This window comes from Mustela nigripes, chromosome 4, assembly GCF_022355385.1.
Source record: "Mustela nigripes isolate SB6536 chromosome 4, MUSNIG.SB6536, whole genome shotgun sequence".
NCBI classification, from domain to species: Eukaryota; Metazoa; Chordata; class Mammalia; order Carnivora; family Mustelidae; genus Mustela; species Mustela nigripes.
The window spans coordinates 31,414,819-31,437,821 of NC_081560.1; the positions used below are offsets into that span (position 1 = coordinate 31,414,819).

Below are 23,003 nucleotides of genomic sequence, written 5' to 3' on the forward strand. Positions count from 1 at the left end.
TTCCCCTTTCTCTGCATCCTCGCCATCATCTGTCATTTCCTGACTTGTTAATTTTAGCCATTCTGACTGGTGTGAGGTGGTATCTCATTGTGGTTTTGATTTGTATTTCCCTGATGCTGAGTGATGTGGAGCACTTTTTCATGTGTCTGTTGGCCATTTGGATGTCTTCCCTGAAGAAATGTCTTCATGTCCTCTGCCCATTTCTTGATTGGATTACTTGTTCTCTGGGTGTTGAGTTTGCTAAGCTCTTTATAGATTTTGGATACTAGTCCTTTATCTGATATGTCATTTTCAAATATCATCTCCCATTCTGTCCATTGTCTTTGGTTTTGTTGACTGTTTCCTTTGCTGTGCAAAAGCTTTTGATCTTGATGAAGTCCCAGTTGTTCATTCTGGCCCTTGCTTCCCTTGCCTTGGGTGATGGGGAACTAATATTCTTACAGTTTCAACTTCCACTGTTTTTTCTGTGAAAATCTTCCTTAGTTGAACTCCTAGGATCTCTGATTGAACTACTTTCTTTCATGGATTCTGAAGGATGTGATGTTTTATGGGTTGGACACCAGCCATAACTCAACAGATTTAGGTGGCTCCTCAGTTTTTATTCCATCCCCTGCTCCTCAGACTGGGTTGGTTTCTAAACTATCGAATGTAGTCATTTTTTTTTAAGATTTTATTTATTTATTTGACATAGAGATCACAGGTAGACAGAGAGGCAGGCAGAGAAAGAGAGGGAAGCATGCTCCCTGCTGAGCAGAGAGCCCGATGCAGGACTCAATCCCAGGACCCTGAGATCATGACCTGAGCCGAAGGCAGCGGCTTAACCCACTGAGCCACCCAGGCGCCCCCAAATGTAGTCATTTTTTAACCAATGAAAATGCACCTCCAGATTTCTACTGAAAATAGCTGAAGTTCCTTACTTTTCTGATTTCAGAAGACTGCACGTTACAGATTGCTGGGCTCTGTGTTGCAGAGTAAACTGTTCTACACACTCCTTTTCCATTCCAAAGCTGATCTTCCCAGACCTCTCTGATATCCAGCTGCACGGTCACTAACTCATTTAGTTTTTATCTGAATTTCCCTGATGATTAGTGGTGTTGAACACCTTCTGATGTATCTGCTGGACATTTTTATGTGTTCTTTGGGAAAACGTCTCTTCAGATTATTTGCCCATGTTTTAATTAGACTACTTGTATTTTTCCTATTGAGTTGTAGGAATTCTTTATATATTTCAGATACTAATCTTTTAAAAGATACATGGCTTATAAATATTTTCTCCCATTCTATGTGTTGGCTTTTCCTTTCTTTTTCTTCTAAGAAAAATGTTTTTATTATTTTATTGCTAATATTTTATTGCAGCTTTTATATGAGCAAAGCATTTATTTTGATATTAAGTCATACTTTTCAAAGTACAAAAGAGTACTCTTCTACCTGTAAAATACATTTATGGAAAAGGTCACTAAGTCCTTCTTTGTATAAAGAATTTTCTCTACTCTGAAAACAAACCTCCAAAGCACTGATAGGTTGAATAGTGTCCTTCTGGGGGTACCTGGGTATCTCAGTCAGTTAAGTGTCTGACTTGATTTTGGCTCAGGTCATGATCTCAGGGTCCTGAGATTGAGCCCCGTGTTGGACTCAGTGCTGGGCCTGGAGCTTTGTTAGTATTCTCTCTCCCTCTACCTGCTTGCTCTCTCTCTCTCTCCAAAAAAAAAAAAAAAAAAGAAAAGAAAAGAAAGAAAGAAAGAAAGAAAAAAGTATACTTTTGCAAAAGTCAGACTTTATGTTGACTGAATTAGTTATAATTAATTAAACAAGAAATATTTATTATATACTTACATGTCTTAACAGATATTATGGAAAATTCAAAAGTATAATAAGTTCCCTGCCTGTGAAGAGTTTATAATCTCATGTGGAAATGAATAGTTGATTTCATTATTTGGATAAAACTTTGCTTTTTCATTTCATTATCATTTCTTTTACTATACAGAGGCATTTTGCTTTGATATAGTTATTCCCACTGATTTATTTTTGCTCTTGTTTCTTATGCTTTGACTATCATATCCTTAAAATCATTGCCAAGACCATTATCAAGGAGCTTTTCCTTGTGTTTTCTTCTAGGAATTTTATGGTTTGAGATTTTACATTTAATCTTTAACCATTTTGAGTTATTTGTTTTGAGGGTGTTAGATAAAAGTCCAGTTTCATCCTTTTACATGGGAATATCCAGTTTTCCAAGCACCGTTTATTAAAGAGAATATCTTTTCTCATTGAGTATTCTAGGCTCCTTTGTCAAATATTAGTTGACCACATACATATGAGCTTATGTCTCGGCCAGACAGTGCCACCAGCTTGGCTCGACAGATGGACAGAGCATCTGGCTAGAACATCTGCTCCAGTGTCTCTCAGAGGAGAATTGCAATCTGCCAAGACCTGGGTGCCAGGTGCTATAAGCCCCACTCCTCCTATTTCTATCTGATCTCCAATGGTCAAGCCCTGCAGATTTCCTCAGTGATTTCTGTGAGGTGAGACCTGAGTGGACCTCCTAGAAAGTGCCTCAAAATGCTGAGGGAGATGGGTGTTCATCTTGGCCCCCCCCCTTTTTTTTTTCCACCGGAGAAACCTAGATCCAGAGGTGCTATCTCAGTGCAATGCAGTGTTGTTCTTATGGGGGGTGGGGGTGTTGAGGGAATGGGGAAGGCAACGAATGCAGTCAGAGTGTAGCCACTCCTCTTACCCATCAAACATGGTCCTGTCTGGTATCTGTGGTCCAAGGCGTCCTTTAGCCTCATCTCCAGTTTCTGGGATTTTCACAATGGTGTCTTATCTATGGATAATTACTAGTTGATCTTCTTGTGAGGGAGACCAAACTTGGGAATGACCTATGTCAAAATCTGGATACTATCACTCCTATGATGACATTTTTTTTTAACAAGGTAGACATATTTGAACTGTGATAACATATTAAGTTGGAATATAAATTATTTATAATTTATAACTCCAGTTTATAATGTATATTCTAGCTTGTGGCTATCTTCAAAAGCAATTTCATATTCAGTTCAGTTACCTACAAACAAATGTAATTCTCCTGAGAAATGTAGGCCCTCCTTTCTCTCACTCTCTCTCTTTCTCTCACACCCACACATGCGTACACGTGCTTGTGCTCTTCTGCCTTCCTTCTGTCCCCATGCATTTCTCACCTTTAGTGATTCTACCATATGAAATAATTATCTATTTACAAAAGTTAGAACTATTATCACAGATGAACATCTAATCTGTTTCTTAAAGACCTCATGGGAAAGAAAGTTTTCAATATCCTGTTTTACACTTTAAATGGTTTTTGCTAGCAACTTTTCCTCTTAATAAGCTACAATAAATGTTGGTTCTGATTTGTGACAGGTGGTTCATCTCTAAGAACCCACAATACTGATTTCAATGTTTTTAAAAACTTGCAAAAATAGGTAACACAAGAAATTCACCCAGACCTATATTCCACAAAGTCTTTTCCTAAATTGTTGTATAAGTATATATTCATATTTTTTTAATATTTTATTTATTTATTTGACAGACAGAGACCACAAGTAGGCAGAGGGGCAGACAGAGAGAGAGAGAGAGGAGGAAGCAGGCTCCCCGCCGAGCAGAGAGCCCGACGTGGGGCTCAATCCCAGGACCCTGGGATCATGACCCGAGCCGAAGGCAGAGGCTTTAACCCACTGAGCCACCCAGGCACCCCTATATATTCATATTTTAATGAAGCAAACATGACTTTGGTTTCATAAATAAGACTCACTACAGGCTTTTCCACCAGAGAATATGTCTTTCTCTGCATGTAATTTGAATTGCTCCTGAATGTAATTTAAGACCAGTTTGTGAAATTTTATTAAATAGCTAGACATTTTGTGGCTATTAAAACCAGCACTTCCTTTTGGATTACTCTTTACATTGGTATTAAATGAAAAGAATAATCTTTAAGGTGTTAAAAGAAGGCTTAATGTTTTCTACAACATGAACATTGCTGGTTATCTCTGATTAGCGTTGTAGCTCACCATCATCTCATTTGGTTTTCATCGGCTCCAATTCTAAAAAGGATCAGATGGGGAAAGATTGAATAAAGAAGCAGTGGTTTATGGTAAATAGCTAGAGATAGGAATTGGTTCTGTTAGCTCAACTTGTTCCTCATTAAAAGGAGATTAGGGATAGAGGACAAATGAGAAAGTGAAGAATGGGTCAAAGAGGTACAAAAATAAAGGCTAACTTTTTTTTAACCCTAAACAATAAGTTCTCAATTAGAAATTAACTTCATGCCACATAAACAGTGGTTTGGTTTGGTTTTGTATGTGCGGGATTTTGTATGTTTACTTTCTGTAACCAGAGTCACCTTATAGCTCTCAGCACTTCTCTGGCACACTGAATAATCCATAACCAACATAAGCTAGTGGACTGTTGAAAGAAGAATGGTGCCCTCAGCATAAAAATCAGGAGGAAAGTGAATTAGGACTCTAAATCAATATGTCATCATGTTTTATATGTGTTGTTCATTAGAACAAAAAGAAAGGAATAGGAGTTTAGTATTTAAAATTTTCACTTGGTTCATTAAAATTTCTCTTGCCCAACAAATATAGGTCTGGAATATAGTGTGGCAAAGACACATCACCAATTATTTCATATACTCTTATACTTCCCAGGGCTTCTGCAGTTAGGTGAGGCCATATGAGTAGTTCTGGTCAATGGAATTACATGTCTTTTCCAGAGCAAAACACTTCATTCCCAGTGAAAGTTTTTATGGAGCGTTCTTTGCCCATCACATGGGTGGGGAAGAAGCCATGTGTTCCAGATGGTTCAGCTATAAGATAGTGGGGCTTCTGTCAGCCAAAATCTCTGAGTGACTGAATCCAAGGCACTACACAACTTTAGCTTTGCCCTAGATCTGTTTCATGAGCAAGAAGAAAATATTGTTAGGTTAAGCTGCTGAGATTTTATGGTTAATTCATTACTTCTGTATATTATAGCAGAACTTCAAGAATAATGAAAGAACTGTAAGAACAATGCAAATAAAAGGGAATTGTTTTTCCTCCCAGCCCCTCCCCCATAGAAACACAATTTAGAAACAACAGCCAGTCTGACACCATCATGTTTGCATGACATATGAGCATAATGTTTGTGATGAAGATCAGAAATATCACCAATCAAAAATATTTACACAAGTATACACTTTCACACCTACACATATATTTAAACATGCCCTAAGGATACTATGTTCTGTGAGATTTAAGATAGAGCAGTTGAAAATCAGTATACATCACATTTTCATGTCCTTTTCTTGAGTGAATGAAGGTCTTAGTCACTAATGTGTGACTGTCCTTGAAGACATTATGTTTAGGTGTCTATCTCCAACATCATTTGACAGATGTGATTAAGAGATGTCTAGAACTGTTATTAAACACAAAACACACAGGTAAACATCCAGAGAAGGCTTTCCAGATGGTCTTTGGGGAGTGTAAAATAAATTCTTCATGAAAAAATGGGCTCTACCATCAATCACCGTTTCCTGACTATAAGTGCATCCTTCCCCTTGTCTCAATTGTTCTATTAATAATTTGCTGCTATGTCCTAAATTCTTTTACTAGATGTTATTTTTTCAATGTTGACATGATTTATTATTGGAAAAGGCAGTTTATAACATTCTGTAACTAATGGATTAAAACACTTGCTACATTTTGGGGGATGCAAAACTCCTGATGCATACATCAGAAGAATAAATGGATGACTACAGGAATATAGGAATAGTACATCTAAAAATGCTGGTACTTAAAAAAAAAATCCTTATCCTAGTGTACAGTGCAAACTACACAATACCACAGTTGGCTGGTACAGAGGATATCATCAGAAATGGTCTGAGTCAAACATAATCATATGTTTCCCTAAGATTTGAGACCCAGCAAGTGTGATCACTCCTTCCTGGTAGCAGTTGAAAGTCAAGTTTTCTACTATGTAGAGAAAAAAGTCTTAAGTAAGATGAAAAACAAATACAACAGATATAAAGTTTTGTTGTACAAGATAAGTACATTCTAGAGATCCCCTGTTAAAAAAAAAAAATTGTGTCTATTGGACATTGAAAACTTACTTTCTCACAGAGGACCTTAAAAAACAGATTAGATGTTTATCTTTGAGAACATTTCTGACTTTTGCAAATAGCTAACAATTTGTGCTGTACATTTTAAAATCTGTTGATAGTGTAGATCTCAAGTTAAGTGCTCTTAGCACAGTAAAATTAAAAATTTTTAAAGCTAATGCAGGGGCGCCTGGGTGGCTCAGTTGGTTAAGTGACTGCCTTTGGCTCAGGTCATGATCCTGGAGTCCTAGGATCAAGTCCCACATCAGACTCCCTGCTCAGCAGGGAGTCTGCTTCTCCCGCTGATCTCTCTCCTCTCGTGCTTGCTCTCTCTCTTTCTCTCAAATAAATAAATAAAATCATTTAAAAAAAAAAAAAAGCTAATGCACATAAAGACACTGAGATGAGCCACTGAGGAAACTTTGAGGTTTTGCTTCCATTATTACCAAGGCCTATGTGTATCTTTATTCCTAGATTCCAGTATCCCTGTGGAACTCAGATTTTAACAGGGTCACCTGCCCCTTGAGGCCTGGCTAATGGACTTGAACCCTAATTCCACTATTTGTGGATCATTTGTAAAACTTTGCAAGATTTCTATTAATCACTAGGATTTGGGAGGTGGGGGATGGAATGTGGAAGTGGCTTAGATTTTCATGGTCATTTTTGGCATCTACTGAATTAATCCTGTTAATTTTTCTGACTGATGATGTTCCTCTCTGATTTGTGTCAGTCTAGTCATGGGATTCAGCCTCAATCTCTTTCTGTAATTCTTAAAAACAATTAAACTTTAAAACAACAACAAAGTACTCTGGCTCTCAAATACAGCATTTGTAGGCACAACAGATTCTACTGAAGGTTTGAAGAAGTCAGAAAAAAGATTTACAACAAAAAAAATGGAAGCAGTGAGTTTTCGGTATTAAATTTTTGAACACCCCATTCCAGGACGGCCCTGTTCCCTATTTAGAATTCCAGCTTTTCCTCGTCATACTGATTCCTTTCTTCCTCTATGCCATCTCGACCTCCTTAATATCTCTTCAGGAGAGCTACAAATTATCCTCGAGCACTGCTTTGAATTTTAGCTCAAAGCTCAAATTTACATGTTCAAATCCTTCCAAGGATGCAAGAGAAAAGAAATTAATTTTACAGTGTCCACCCTCCTTAGGCAGCAGTTGTTTTAAATGGCAATTTTCCCTATCACTCCTGTAGTAAATTTACCTTTTTTTCTTTCTTTCTTTCTTTTTATTTATTTATTTTTTTGTGTGCTAGGTCAAACTTAAGAGACCCACACTCAAAAATAAATGCATGATGTACCAGCAAAGACCAATGTAGATTAGTTAAATATCATTTATACAACATTTAAGAGCTTTTTTCTTTCAAGAATATGTTGTTCCTCTGAAGAGGAAGGCCAATATGGACTGTCTTAGACAGTAATTGTATCAAACATCTTTACCTTCAGATACATAGGGCACTTCCAGCCAGGGTTATACATGGTTGGCAAGCAGAGGTCTTTGGAGACATGCTTTAATTAACAAGTGTAATAAATGTTGAAGTAGACAGAAGAGACACAAATTGTGTGCTTCTACATGGCTTTAAAAGAGTTAGATTTTCTGCAATATTATTCAGTAACTACTCCTCTATTAGGTAATCTCTTTTTCATGGAGAGTAAAAAAGTAAAATTCAAATAATCCAATCTTAATTTACCACATTATCTGAACTATGGTTGTCTAGATAGGAAAACACAAACCATAAGTGACTCTTAATCTCACAAAATAAACTGAGGGTTGCTGGGGGGAGGGGGTTTGGGAGAAGGGGGTGGTATTATGGACATTGGGGAGGGTATGTGTTTTGGTAAGTGCTGTGAAGTGTGTAAACCTGGTGATTCACAGACCTGTACCCCTGGGGATAAAAATATATGTTTATAAAAAATAAAAAATTATATTAAAAAAAAAAGAAAACACATATTCTAGACATCTAATTGTTAGTATTTTTCCATGAGACTTCCTCAAACAAGTAATGTATTTCTAATTCAGACATTTTCAAAATCTCTATTGTATTTTTTTTAAATACCAAAATCGCTTAATTAATTAATTAATGTAAGATGTGTTAGCAGTATTCTATCCTTCTATTTCAAACTCTGCTATCTCACTGAAATTAACAATTAGATACAAGGAAAGGTAAATAGCAGGTTAAGGTACACACTTGAAATCAAGATAATGACCTAACCAGTACAGATGAGTGCATTTTCCCTTGTGGCACTTTCTCTTGGTTTAACACTTCCAGGTACCTGCCATGTGTGTCCAGCCTTTCCCTTGGAGAAGTGAAGAACACCTCCAGCAAGGTGTTCTTTCAAATTTCCTAGTCCTGGACTTATTGTTACAATCAGAAACAGATTCAGAAATCAAAGTACAAAAGCAGGTATTTTTGAGAGCTCTGGCAAACACAATGATGCGGCCTGCAGATCATTCAAGAAGAGACTCACTGTCCAGCTATGAGGAATGTGGTTAGCTGATAACCTCCAGCTCTTAGCTTCTTCGAGGTCTGCCTTAGCTTTTGATCTAGGATCAAATTTTTTACATTGGCTCTCAGTCAAAGACTGATTAGAGCCAAGCAAAGGACAGGACTACACCAGATAACCTATATCTTTGGTCCAGAGCACCCTACCAAGCTGGCAGAGACATTCTTAGTTCTTCATGTAGATTGATTGCCTCTTTTTTTACTCTTTTCCTTTCATAGGCTTTACCCTCCAATAAAAATTTTGTCTTAGCATCTGATGTCTGGGTCACCCAGTGAACATAGTTGGTACCAGGAATGGTCTGAGAAGGCAAGCAGTGAGATGGGGTCTGGGTAACTGTCCCTCACTACTCAGCTGACAATGTAGATCCTACCCTGAATGGCAAGTGGAGAATGGGCAGCTTCTGGCACAAGGGAGTATTCTACTTGTTCAAACTTTTACCTGTGACCACCTGGGAGACTATCTGGGGATGGCTACACTCTAGCATTGAGGATTCAGGCATTCAAACTCTATGGGGCAGGGGAGGGGAGAATGGTTAATAAATATAAAGATAATGGAATTAAATAATCTTTACTGAGTTAATTGTTGCCCTAAAAGTGGATAATGAAAATCTGGCAGAAATTAAGAAATAATAGAAAGTGAAGCATAAGAGCAAGAGAGTCTACTTAGCAGCTAAAAAGCAGCCCTCCACTCATGCAGTTAGCAAGCAGAAAAAGATGAAGATCAAGGTCAGTATTTAACAGTCAGTTACTGAACTTCAAAGATGGTTGAATGTTCAACAGAGTCAGGGCTGTTATGCTGACATCAGCTCCTAGGATGCTACACCAGGAACATCTAATGAAGATTTTGAGTCCCCATCATTCTCTGAATGTACAAAATGTCCCCACCCTTCCCCATGAACAGCTAGCACTCTTCCCACAAGGAAAGGTAAGACAGGTTTCTCCCAAACAAAGCAACAGATGACTTCTCAGGAGTTTTCCTGACCAATTCTCCTGACAAACAGACTTACAGCAAGTGTTAAGACACAACAATGCAGCTAAGGAAGTGTTGGCCCTCATGAGAGGGGAAACAGTATCCCAAAGAGCTATGATAGGTAGCAGGCTTACACACATGTACTTATGGAACTGGATACAGCAGGTGCTCCATCAAAAGAGCTGGACCATAATTCTGGATCAGGAAGAGTGTATTGACTTGGAGATGGGATTTAATATTCTGGTGAAAAGCTAGGCAATGGCACAAATTGCCGCTTGGATTTCTAGCAGAAGCCAGAAAAAGTCACCTGGGGTGAAGGAGATTGAACTATGTGAATTCCTGCGGCAGCTAGTAGAGGAATAGATTAAAAGTCTCAGTGATTTGGCTCTGCTGGAACAATTATGCTATGTGAGGCCAAAATATCCAAAAGACTGCATTCCTTAAGAAGGCCTAGAGAACACACTATTTACCAAGATCATAAGGAAAGGACTGGTATGAGCATCATTAGCATCATAAAATGTTCAAGATAATTCTCTGTAGGCCAGGGCTGATGGTGGAGGCTGTCACAGAAATTAGTTTGCTGATGGAAGTAAGACCCTGATGCAATAAAGGTCAGGTTCTGTGATTTAACTGCCAGAAGCCAAAGGATTATAATTATTTTAATGAGCAACAATATCAGAATGGCATCCAGGAATGCCTAACCTGTGAAGAGTTATAGAGATGGTTAATAGAACATGTCATCCCTGGGGACCAGTGCTGAGCTCTTAGCATGGTATGATTTCTTGAGGCACCAACAACCCTTTCGTGACAGATTGGATACATTGGGTCCCTTTTGTCTGGAAAGGGCAATAATTTGTTAGTGCAAGCATAGATAACTATTCTGGTTATAGGCTTTCCCGCCTACTGGGCATCGATCAGAACCACTACTTGGGAGTTTACAGAATACCTGATCCCACACAAGATGGGCATCCCACCAGGAAATCCACTTTCCAAGAAATGAGATACTATGGGCTTGGTATCCGCTAGTCTTATCCTGCACAACCCAGAAGCTGCTAGCCTAAAAGGACCTTTTGAAATGGTCTGCTAATGCACACAAATGCACCAACTTCAAAGCAACCCCCCATGGGGATGGAGCATCAACACAAACATCTAAATCCCAGAACTTTGTAACCTGCTGTGTCCCAAAAAGGACAGAAACTTGGATCTGGGAAACTTGGGATGATAGCAGGGGTGGAGACTTTCCTACCTTAACAATTTTGAGTAAGAGGTCTCCCAGGGAGACCTCTTTTCCCCAGAGGAGGGAGTAAGTGTCCCTTGTCTGTAAGAATTGGCTGCCTCTTAGTCTCCATGTAGCTAGGAATCAGTCAGGAAGGAGGGTCACTGAACTTCAGTTGCCTCTTCCAGCAGGAAGGGGTAGAGTTGTGCTTACAGTTGGGGGCAGGTGTGATCCTTTAAGGTCTTGCTCTTAAGATTTGTTAGGGAGGACCAAGCTGAATCAGTCTAGGCTAATTATTCCCCATAACTGAGGCAAGACACTGCTATGTACTATTCTCAATCCCCTGTGAATCATGAGGTTTTCTATGTGGCCCGGTGGGAATAGGCATACTCTTCAGTCCCAGAGGAGCCCCAAGCAAGGTCACCTCTATTCCTTCAGTATTTTTCTCTCACTAGCCCTGGGCAGTTCCTTCAGACTCTGGTGCTGATCTGTACTCAGTGGAATATTGGTGAGGGGCCTTCTGAAGATCTCTGGAATTTTCTGTACAGCTTTCTCCTCTCTGGTATTCTGCCCTGCAAACATTAGCCACTTTGGCCTCCCCCAGGCTCTCTACTCCATCTTCTTAAGAGGAGTCTTCCAGGTTTTGCCTGAGATCTCCAGCTTGAAAACTTCATCAAGGTGTATGCTGGGATAATAATAAGACTCATCTTGTTTGCTCCTTGTTTTTCAAGGGTTATTGTCCTTTATTGGAACCGGGTTTGTGTGTGTGTGTATGTGTGTGTATACATATATACACATTTACATCTATCAGCCTGGTCTTTATTTCCTTTGTTATTTCAGGTGATAGCATAAATCCAATCCCTGTTACTCCATCTTGGTCAGAAGATGTCTTCTCACATTTAAATCCTTGGTAAGTACCAATTTCTAATTAAAATGGTAGTTGTGTAGATTTTTCTGTTATTTGTTTGTTAAAGTAATGCTCTAAAGATCACTTCCTGTTAATATTGCCAGCTGTTTCACCTTTTTCTTTAAGGTGAAAAGTGAAAAAATTCAATCTCTGTAGGTAAGCATCAAGAGATATTTCCACTGCTCCTTATATTCAGGCTGTCCTTTTCGAGTATTAACTATATTTTGAGGTTTTACTGCCCACAGCACATGGTAACTTAGGAAGGGTTACTTGTGGAATTATTTTCAGTGAGTCTATCTTATTCAAAAAAGAGGAAAGGCATTTCCCCGAGGAATATTTATAAATATGTTCTTTAAGCCAGGGCAGTAATAATTCCAAAGCTTCTGGCTCAGTGTGTAAATCAAATATGAAAATCCATAAGAACTTCTGAGACCTTTAGCTGTAGGCCTTAATTCAAGCTCTTCAATAAAGCTGGATTTAACCAACTAGCACTTAGGTTTAATTCAATTAAATAAGCGTGTATTGAGGATCTGTTTTGCACAAAGTCTCAAAGTATCATGAGGAGGAGCAGACAAAACCGGTGCTGACATTATTACCCTGGGGACATATTCTTTAGGACAACTTCAATACAAATCAGCACGGAAAATGTCAGTAAATGGCGGTTCCCATAAACTCTCACCAACGATCAAATTAGCTCTCAAGAAGAAATGTAAAACTTGCCATGTGACTTAGAGAGTTTTTCACTAGAAATAATAGAATGGGATCAAAATCAGCAAAGAAACAAATGATGAGTAGAAGAATGTATTTAACAAATTCAAAGGAAAATGGATATAGTTAATTCAGATTGGTTGGGGGGTAGCCAACGTGCAGGAGAATAAACCGGAAAAGTGAAAGCTGGATCCTCTTTGTCGAAGACCTTCATTGCCAAGCAGAGAAGGAAGTTTCTGCCTAATGACAATAAGGAGCTGCTGAAAGATTTTGAACGTGAGAATAACTTTGTCAGCAAAATAAGTAATACATAGTGATGTGCATAAAATAATAAATGGATTAGGGAATTGCAGCATTAAAGGTATATATGAGATATCGGAAAACAAAAATTAAGACAAGCAAAAATGCTTTATAGAATATTTTTTTAACATGGTGCTTTTAAAAGGTAAGTAAAATTCTGATGTAGGAGAAACAACATCAGCCCAGGAAGGAGATTTAAAAGAGTAACAGTGGCAACTGTTCTCTAAAAATGCTCCTATTAACAGAAAGTGTATGAGAATTTTTAGAAAACAAAAGAGAAATGTCCCACAAACTTGAAAAATGCTCAATTTCAGAAACAAATTAAAACATTAAATTCCATTTTACTTTTTAAATGATCAAATGTAAAGAAATGAGAAGACCTAAAAGGTTTAAGGATGCCCTGCAGACATTACATACCATGACGTTTAAATTGTTTAAATCCTTGTCCTAGTAATTCCCCTTCAACTCAGGAAAAAGTTATGTGCAAAGACAGTAAACATGTTATTACTTATATTCTTAAAGCACTAAACATAATTTTAGTTGTTCAAGCAAGGGAAAATAATACTTTGGACCATGAATGAAGTCATCTTTAATCCTTGCCCCTACACCTCAGGAAGTTACCTCCCAGTGCCATAGTTCAGTAAATTATAATCTACACCACTCATACTATAATGGAAGGATATTTCTTTTCCAAAAGATTTCATGATATGAAACATAAAGACTTCCCGGCACCACAGATCACAGCACAAACACGTGTTTAAGAAATATAGAAAAGAAAATTATTTAAAAGAAAAAGGGAATGAATATAAAATTATAATAATGAGGCAAGCATCTTTGGTAATGATTATTTTAGAAAATCTGGCAACTTAAGATCAGCTAATGTAATTTAGGCATTCTTCTGCTTTAAAAAGATGATAAGAGGGACACCTGGGTGGTTCAGCTGGTTAAGCATCTGCCTTTAGCTCAGGTCGAGATCCCAGGGCCCTGGGATCAAGTCCCACATTGTGCTCCCTGCTGGGTGGGGAGCCTGCTTCTCCCTCTGCCTGCTGCTCCCCCTGCCTGTGTGTGCTCTCCCTCTCTATCTGACAAATAAATAAATAAATAAATAAATAAATAAAATCTTTTTTAAAAGATAATAAGAATACAAAAGTAAATTAAATATGATCTTCACCTTCAGAGAACTCACTGACTAGTGGAAGCACAAAAAAGTATCTGTGAAAATATAATTAAATAGGTCGACCTCACTGTACTCTATTCAGATCATCTCTTATCTATAAAATATCAAAAAACATGTTTTAAGCAATTTTAAATGAATAATTGTCATATGCTATTAAGAAAGTCAGTTACTTATAGTGTGGAACTAAATTTAGTACACAACTCAAAGTTATGAATATATGTGAGGGGAAAAAAGAACTTCTTTAGAAACTATTTTAACTCTTGTCCTGCATTTAAATTGGTAGAGAGAAAATGATTTGAGAAAATGATTTTTTTTCCTTTAGAATACTATTTTTCTTTAGAACACAACAGATGGAATTTTGAATTTATTCAAGATTTATAGTATCCTATTTGTAGGATTCCCATGAGCATATCTATAATTGAAGTTGCAATCTTAGGAAATATGTTTTAGGAAAACTGTTTTAATTTATCGTCAGGCTAATAATGAAAGGTGGACTAATTTGTTTTTCCATGTCACAGATGGACTGTTTCAAAAGCAGAATTTGTTGGTAGACTTATTGTTACTATTTCAGTTGGTACCATAACAAATTTATAAAGTTAAACTGCTATTCCTGGAATAACTAAACATTGAGATACCTACTACCTAGAACATCATAAAAATTGAAGTTCTTGGGCTGCCTGGTTGGGTCAGTGGGTTAAGCCTCTGCCTTCGGCTCAGGTCATGATCTCAGGGTCCTGGGATTGAGTCTCACATCGGGCTCTCTGCTAGGCAGGGAGCCTGCTTCCTTCTCCCTCTCTCTCTCTCTCTCTCTCCCCTCTTGCCTTTCTGCCTACTTGAAATCTCTCTCTGTCAAATAAATAAAATCTTAAAAAAAAAAATTGAAGTATTTATATTATAAAAGTTTAATACCAACATTTTGTAGATAAACTGTGCCATAAAGAACCAACTGGCTCTTGAATCTTTGTGTTTCTCAACCCATATATTAAAATGCTGTTATGTTGTTTACTTTAGTTAAGAAAATAAAACAACTAATATTGACACTTGAATTTACTATTTGAAACCTCATTCTGATTTATGTTCCATACCTATATCTATACTAGCAAAAACAAATAAAAGTTATATATATAAGATAAAACAACTACTCCTTAATTATAGATCTAAAGCTAGAAGTGTTTTTAAAGCAGGATTTTAGTTCAAAATCTGCTTTCAACCCAGGAGATGGTAAATGACTGTTTCAAGGCCACAAAGTTAGGAAGTGCACAAGAAGATTCAAGGTTGTTTCTTTAACTCTAGCACAGTGGGAACTATTTCCACAACATCATGAGATCTCCCTGAATTAAGAAGGAACTTAATTTTAGTTTCTTTCTTAGTTTTTTTCATTAATGAAACATTTTTCTGATCTTTGGCTAGAAATTTAAAAGAAAGATGAAGGTATTAATATTTCATCACTATTTATTACTCATAATTTCATATAAAAACACATCTCTCATCTGAAAAAATTAAAAAAATGTTTGACATAATTTTAAATGTCAAAAGATATATGTGATGATGCTTTTCATATATTTAAAGATAACACATGGAAACTTATTCAGTGGAAACTAGAGATAAATAATACATTAAACATTGACTATGTTTACCAACAGTATATAGAGTGAATGTTTGTGAAGTTCAGAGGGAGCTATTGTCCAATACTGCATTATCTATCATGCCAGCTACTACTAATAGTAATTGGCACAAGGAAGAAGGCTAGGTTAAGAACCTAAATTACAGATGCCATTTACCAACCATATTTGGTTCTGTTACGGTATATGAAAACAATTTTAAAATGATCATCCAGAAAACAATGAAAGAGATGTAAAGGAGTCTTTTTTCATAAACATGCTGTCCTAGTTAATGTACAACAAATATACTTCATTTCTATGCCTTTAATACAGTTTCAATTATTGTCAAAAACAACCTCATACAGTTGTTGAATTTGAAGTTTCCATCATTTATTCATAAATTTGAGGGGCTTGTTATCCATTCTTTTCTTCTTATTTAGCTATTTGGGAATATTTCTTTTGCTATGCCTTATTTATTTTTATATTTCTATAAAAATTCTATTCTGAATTAATCATAGTAGCGTATATGTACATACATATACATAAAAAATTTGTTAGTCTGCAAACATGTTTAAGCCAACAGATTTTTAATTATCCCAAACACTTATTCTTCCTTTTTACCAAAGAGCCATATAGTCTGGTAGAGAGATACTGGATCCTTTCATTAACCCTATGAGAAAAATATTCTTTTGCCCTGAATTTAACAATTTTCAGAAATCAGTGGTTTCAAGTAGTTCTTCCTCTTTTGTAGATGTCTGACAACAGAGATATTCCTCTTCTAATGCAGACAGAAAAAGAAAAAGAGCCACTGCTGGTCTTCAGGGCATCTCAAACTTCAGTGTACACGCGAATCACCTGGGCCTCTTGTTAAAATGCAGATTCTGACTCAGTGGGAGTGACCCTGAGATTCTGCCTCTCTAATGTGGAGCAGGCCACACTGAAGAGCAGAGAAGTAAGCCACATTTCCCTTCTTTTTTCCTTTAACCTTTCTCCAACCCAGGTGAGTTTCAACATCTCTAGAAATATATTTCTGACATTATTCAGTTAAAAATCAGAATGCATTAGAGAAAATAAAGAGTTAACTTCCTCCCGGTGTTATGATTTTATACTAAATAAACCTGGAAGAATACCATTATACCATATTTTAGGTTAATATCAGTCAAACAGGTTTTGCTGGATCCACTGTATTTTATAAATTCAAACAATAGGAATCCGAATATACAAAGAAAACATTACAATGGGCCAGGTAACATACTATGATATATGAGAAGTATTTAAAAATATAGCCATGAAAAAATATATATATAGCCATGCACTGTACTAAACATAATTCATTTGTATATTATAGAAAAATTATGGAAAATAACAAGAGAAGAAACTGAGTTATAAAGGGAAATACTGACAGAGTCGATAATACACAATTTATATAGCAGTAGACTATATGTCACATTTTTAATGCATATTCTTAATGCAATTACCTTAGTCAAATATATTTATTCATCAAATATTTATTCAATACCCCCAACCTAGACAATGAGGATATAAATAATAAATAAGGCATAGCCCAGAATCTCTAGAATAAGACAGTTTAATAAAAAGTTTAACACACAATATCAGTGCAACATGACAGATGTTACTAAATTAGTATGAGCAAACCAGATGAGAGTACTTCTGCTTCCTAAAGTCAGGGAGGGTTTCATTGTGGAGATAGAACATGAGCAGGATCTTGAAAAACAAGAAGTTTCCTTAATTGAAGATGGAAACAATATTTGCAAAGGCACATAGACTGGAAAGATTTTAGGTATTGGCATATAAATCAGTATAAGCCCATCCCTGGATACCCGAGGCAAGCCCTGCTGGAGGAGGTGAGGAAGGTGGATTGTGCCACCATTAGGAAGATCTGTGCCAGGTTAGGGAGCTGAGACTTGATGCTCTAGTTTGAACCAAGGTATTCCCTGGAGTACACAGAGACTTTCCAAGGGCCCTACAAGCAAAATATCAAAGCCATATATACTCTTTCTGAAAACTGATCTGAGAAAGGGACTGAAATTCGTGCTATGTTTCGTACTCTTCTCCCTCTACTCTAAAAGCAAGGCGTCCTCCTAGATCTTAATACAGTGCCTTGCTCTAATGAGTAAAACTTACCCTGAATCAAACAAAGGTTATGGCTGATACAGGCCTTTCCTTGTTGAGAGTACCTCTAATACTGTCTTAACAAAACTGCTAACAAATCATAAGATTTCCATTTCTTTGCTTTAAAAAAATATTAAAAGTAACCTAGTTGAGCTTCCACATGACAGATCATGTATAAATATGTATATAAATATAAGTATAAATAGTATTTCATGATAGATCACCATATGACTTTTGGCATATAATTCTGGGACTCTATGCAACCCCAAGTTGAAGGATATTGCTAAGAAAAGAAAACAAAATATTTTTGTATCCATCTACTAATATTTGAATAAATTTTCTCAGTTTTTCTATATACAAAAAAAAGAAAATAAAAAGACCCTATCTCCTTGTAATGAGTAACATTTACCTGTAACCATATGACATCATTGATAAAAGCTTCATCACATCTTTATAGAGACTGTTTTCACAAGCGGTTAAACAAAAGTTCATAACTTAAAAAAAAAGAAACTATGACTTGCTAAAGGATTTTGTGATCATTAAGGGTATCAAAATACTTCCCTTGAATAGGATGAGAATCCAATTGATTCGATTTTCTCTTTCTTTTCCCGTTTCCTTCGTTGACTACGTGCTATTCAAATTTCTAGGTCAATGTACATAGATTTCCTTTCTTGAGATTGTCTTTTTTTTAAAGATTTTATTTATTTATTTGACAGACATAGATCACAATTAGGCAGAGAGGCAGCCAGAGAGAGAGGGGGAAGCAGGCTCCCTGCTGAGCAGAGAGCCCGATGCAGGGCTTGATCCCAGGACCCTGAGATCACGACCCAAGTCAAAGGCAGAGGCTTAACCCACCGAGCCACCCAGGCGCCCCTCTTGAGCCTGTCTTAATATAATGTCTTCTTTTTCCCTTCAAGTTTCAGTGTGGAAAAGATTTCATCAAGTTATTTTTGTAGTAACCGGTATAATAATTTGTCTCTATAATTTAATATCTACAGATTTACATTTATATTACCTGATAAATTATTTGCTTTATAATATAGTATCTATAAAACAGTACTCAGTGGTGGCATAAAACCAGTAGCAAAGGGAAACCAGAATAGGACATATGAAGTATTACTAGTCTGCAACAGGTAATGAGCACCTAGATTGCTAAAAATTCTAGGCTTGCTATAATTTGCATAGATGGCTAATTTAGGAAATATATAGTTGAAGCAATTGCCTACATTTCAAATATTCCTATGAAAGTCAATAAAAAATTACTTATTGGGGTTTGTTCCACTATCCCTGCTTTTATTACTCTGTGGTTTGTGAAGAGTTTTCCAAACAAGTTGTTGATTGTGATATAAATTCAGCTCCATTTGAAAAAAACTTGTACTCAAATAATCACAAACTTGGAGACACTACTTGACTAAATCAGAAATATGCAGCTGAAATATGCATGACTGAGAATCTTACCATAAATTATACGTATTAACAGAGATTACTATTTATTTTTGGCATGGCAGAATTGTTAGACATTATTTAATCCAAACAAAAAAGAGAAAGTAGATCCATACCAGAAAAACTTCACATATAAAATGTCAACAACTGTCTGTAGAAGATGAACTCAGTACGGATTTTCTGCTGGGTACTGTGCTTGTAGGCCAGCAATCTCAAGTGATCCATAAATATTGGTTAACTTGAATTTTCAGTGAAGTTACAAACCATATGCAGTTGTCTGAGACACCATCACTCTTTTGACTGAAGCCACTGATGAATATCAAGACCATGTATTACACTGGTAGGGGTTTTCACGGTGAATCCATAGAAACAGTACCTCTTTAACTGAAATTAACTATAAGAATGTCTAGCTTCAAATTTATGTGCCCTAGGTCCTGACCAATAAACCAGATGAACCTCACTAAAGCATCTATATCAATTAAGCTATGAACAAATCTGCTGTAAGAAAATAATTGCCATGAGTATGTAAATAATACTCCCAATTTTAAGCACTTTTGTATCTCTTCTTTCATATACTAAGAAGATTTTAGATCTCAAAAAGACACTCTTGTCTAATCATGCTTTCCTTAAAAGCATCAATCCTAGTCCCTTCATCCACTCACCTTCCTCTCTCCAATCAAAAATGAATAAAGTCAATTTATAGTCACTGAGGACCTACTCTGTGCTTGATTAAGTACTAGGAATTCAGTGGCAAGTCATAGCTCCTACCATCCTGGCATTTACATCATAGCCCCCAAAGTAGACAATAACTACATAATTAGTTATTATAATCACAGTTGCTATTACTACTATAAAAGACTAATGTTGCAGAGAGTGAATAACAGGGGCACTTGGTCTCTTCGAGTAATCATGGCAGGTGATGTTTGGGCATTCCTGGAACTTCTATTTTACTGGTATTTTGTCTGATGGATGAGAAGTCGGCAGGATGGATGGTAGGGATAGAAGTTGTGCAGGGAACACTCCCAGCAGAGAATGAGACACCCTGTAAGAAATAGTCCCACATTGCCATTCCCAGCACCAAAGAGCCATTTAAAAACCATGAGAACGTAAGAGAATGTATAGTTAGTTATATTTTAACCAACTTGAGATCTATCAAAGTTGAGCCTCAAGGAACTGGAATGAGTTAAAATTTTGTTTTCACAATGAAACAATTGCTTCTCAAAAGTTCTTTCTCCTTGTCAGTAATGCTTATGCATTGGTGAATACAAATCTATCTTTGTAAACTATACATAATTAAGCTTTGAACTCTATCTGGCAGCTGTTATTCACATAAAACTAGCACAAATTTCAATGAAGTCCTTTTTTAAATAATAATTTGCCATTGTTCACTTAATCTCTAATGAAATTATGTACACAGGAAGGTTTTGAAATCAAGGTAGGAAGAATAAGGAAAATAGGAAATCATTATTTTCATCATTAAGGTTTGAAAAGAGAATTCCTAAAATGAATATAAGAATAACACAGTTATTACAATTCTGAAAATTTAGTCCTCTGAGGTATGTTTTATACCAATGCAAAGAAGACCTTTAGGGGGAATTTCTGAAACAAAAGATTATGAAACAGAATTCGGAAATGTTTTAAGTAAAAAGGATTTTAAATATAGATAAATTGTCAGATTTAACAGTTTATAAACTGTTCTGAAATTCATTTGCATGATGTATCAATTTTATGATAGCAAGATAAAACTGAAGTGAACAGACAAAACTAAATGTGTTTACAGTCTGTTGTCTCCAGGTAACTATGTGTTATGGAAATATGATTGAGAATATCAAAAGTTTCAAAGTATTTAACTATTCCTTATACATATCTGTATGCACGCTTATTACACTCACATACTAACTTACTTTTAAAATATCTATACAATGTTAAACTAAGTTTTTATGAAGTATGAGAGTCATGGAATTAAATATTTTATGTGGCTCAAAAAGATAGGTTTGACTTATTTTTTTAATTTATATATTCTTTATGAGTTTCATAACTTTGCTGATTAACATGGGATAAACAAAATCCCATCACATCTTAGTATGTATTATTTAGTGACTCTTGGTAAGCATGCAGTGCTAAAGTTGCAGGTGTGTGACAATCTTGCTCTCTAGATAATATAATCTATATATAATCATATAATCATATAGTATAATGTTGGCACTAGTCTCAGGAGACACAAGATGCTGAGTATACGGTGACCAGGCCTGTCTCCTCAGGTCTCAACTTTACTCAAAATGTCTGCTTAAATAGGTACCCAAAGAAATACTTAAAAAGAAAGTTGCAAATAGGGTGAATGTATGACCTGTTGTGGTCAGGATTTTCCTACGTTATACCAGTTATCCCAAAAAAGATGATTAGTAGTCCACCTCTCACTTTCAAATTACATAACTAGGGGACAAGACAACCACATCCAACCAAAGAAAGAAAGAAAGAGAAACCCCAAAGATTTAAGCTCCCATATGATATATCTCTTAATGAAACTGGCTATACCTACAATCACAGTAAATTAAAATGATCTATACACTCCAATTAAAGACAGATTATTATATTAAGCAAACAAAAAAAAACAAGAAACACTTATATTGCTTATAAGAAAATTAGTTTGAATATGACTATAAAAGGGATCTGGTAGCTCAGTCAGTTAAGTGTCTGACTCTTGATTTCAGCTCAGGTCATGATCTCAGGACACTGAGATTGAGCCCTGCACTGGGCACCACACTGGGCATGGAGACTGCTTAACATTCTCTCTCTCCCTTTCCCTCTGCCCTTCCTCCACTCTAAAAAAAAAATATATATATATATGTATATATATATATATATATGTATATAAAACCATTAAAGAGGCAAAAAGTAGAAGGATGAAAAAAGACATTATGCTAACAATAATTTTTATAATTAGAAGTGATTGTATTCACATTAGACAAATCCACTCTAAAAAATATATATATATGTATATATATATAAAACCATTAAAGAGGCAAAAAGTAAAAGGATGAAAAAAGACATTATGCTAACAATAATTTTTAAAATTAGAAGTGATTGTATTCACATAACAAAAATATTAGGAAGCCAATTTCATAATGACAAGCAAGTTATTCAAATGACAAAATCCTAAAAATGTATGTACTTAATAACTGAGCTTCAAAATACATAAAAGAAAAATAGTATAGAACAAGGAAAAACAGACAAATCCACCAGTAAGTAATATATTTCAATAACCTATCAATACTTGATAATTGATTGTGTAAGTGGAATATCAGTCAGAAAATAGAAAACGAACAATGCTACCAATGAAGTTCACCTAATTTGTTTCCAGGACACTCCGCTCAGCACAATGGAATGCACATTCTTTGCAAGTGTACACAGAAACATATTTTGGTCCATACACAAGTCAGAAAAATAAAGGATTCAAGTCATATAATGTATATTATCTGAACACAGTGGAATTAAATTAGAATTCAGCAATAGAAATATATCAGGAAAATCCCCCAAACATTTGGAAACCAAATAGCACACTTCTAAATAACACATGGGCCAAAGAAGAAATCTAATGAGGAATGAAAGATTTGATTTTAATGAAAATGAAAACATAACACATTGATCTATAACATCAATGCAATCACAATCAAAGTCCTAGTAGGGTTTGCTTGGTTTTTTGTTTGCTTTTGTTTTTTGTTTAGAAATTGAGAAGTTGATTCTAAAACTAATAAAGAAATATAAAGGACTTGGAATACCTAAAACAACTTTGAAAAGGAACAAAATTGGAAGACTATATCTACATGATTTCAAGACTTATAAAGCTTCTGTGATCTACATTGTGATATTGACATAAAGATAAGAAATACAAACTATTATAAGAACATACTATGAGCAACTCTACGGC

The 23,003-nt window shown here is 35.9% G+C and overlaps 1 pseudogene; it reads right to left on the reverse strand.

The window, feature by feature from the left end:
• Positions 1–2,786, reverse strand: part of LOC132016272 (golgin-45-like) — a 5,063-nt pseudogene extending 2,277 nt beyond the window's left edge.
• Between the last annotated feature and the right edge of the window lie 20,217 nt (positions 2,787–23,003).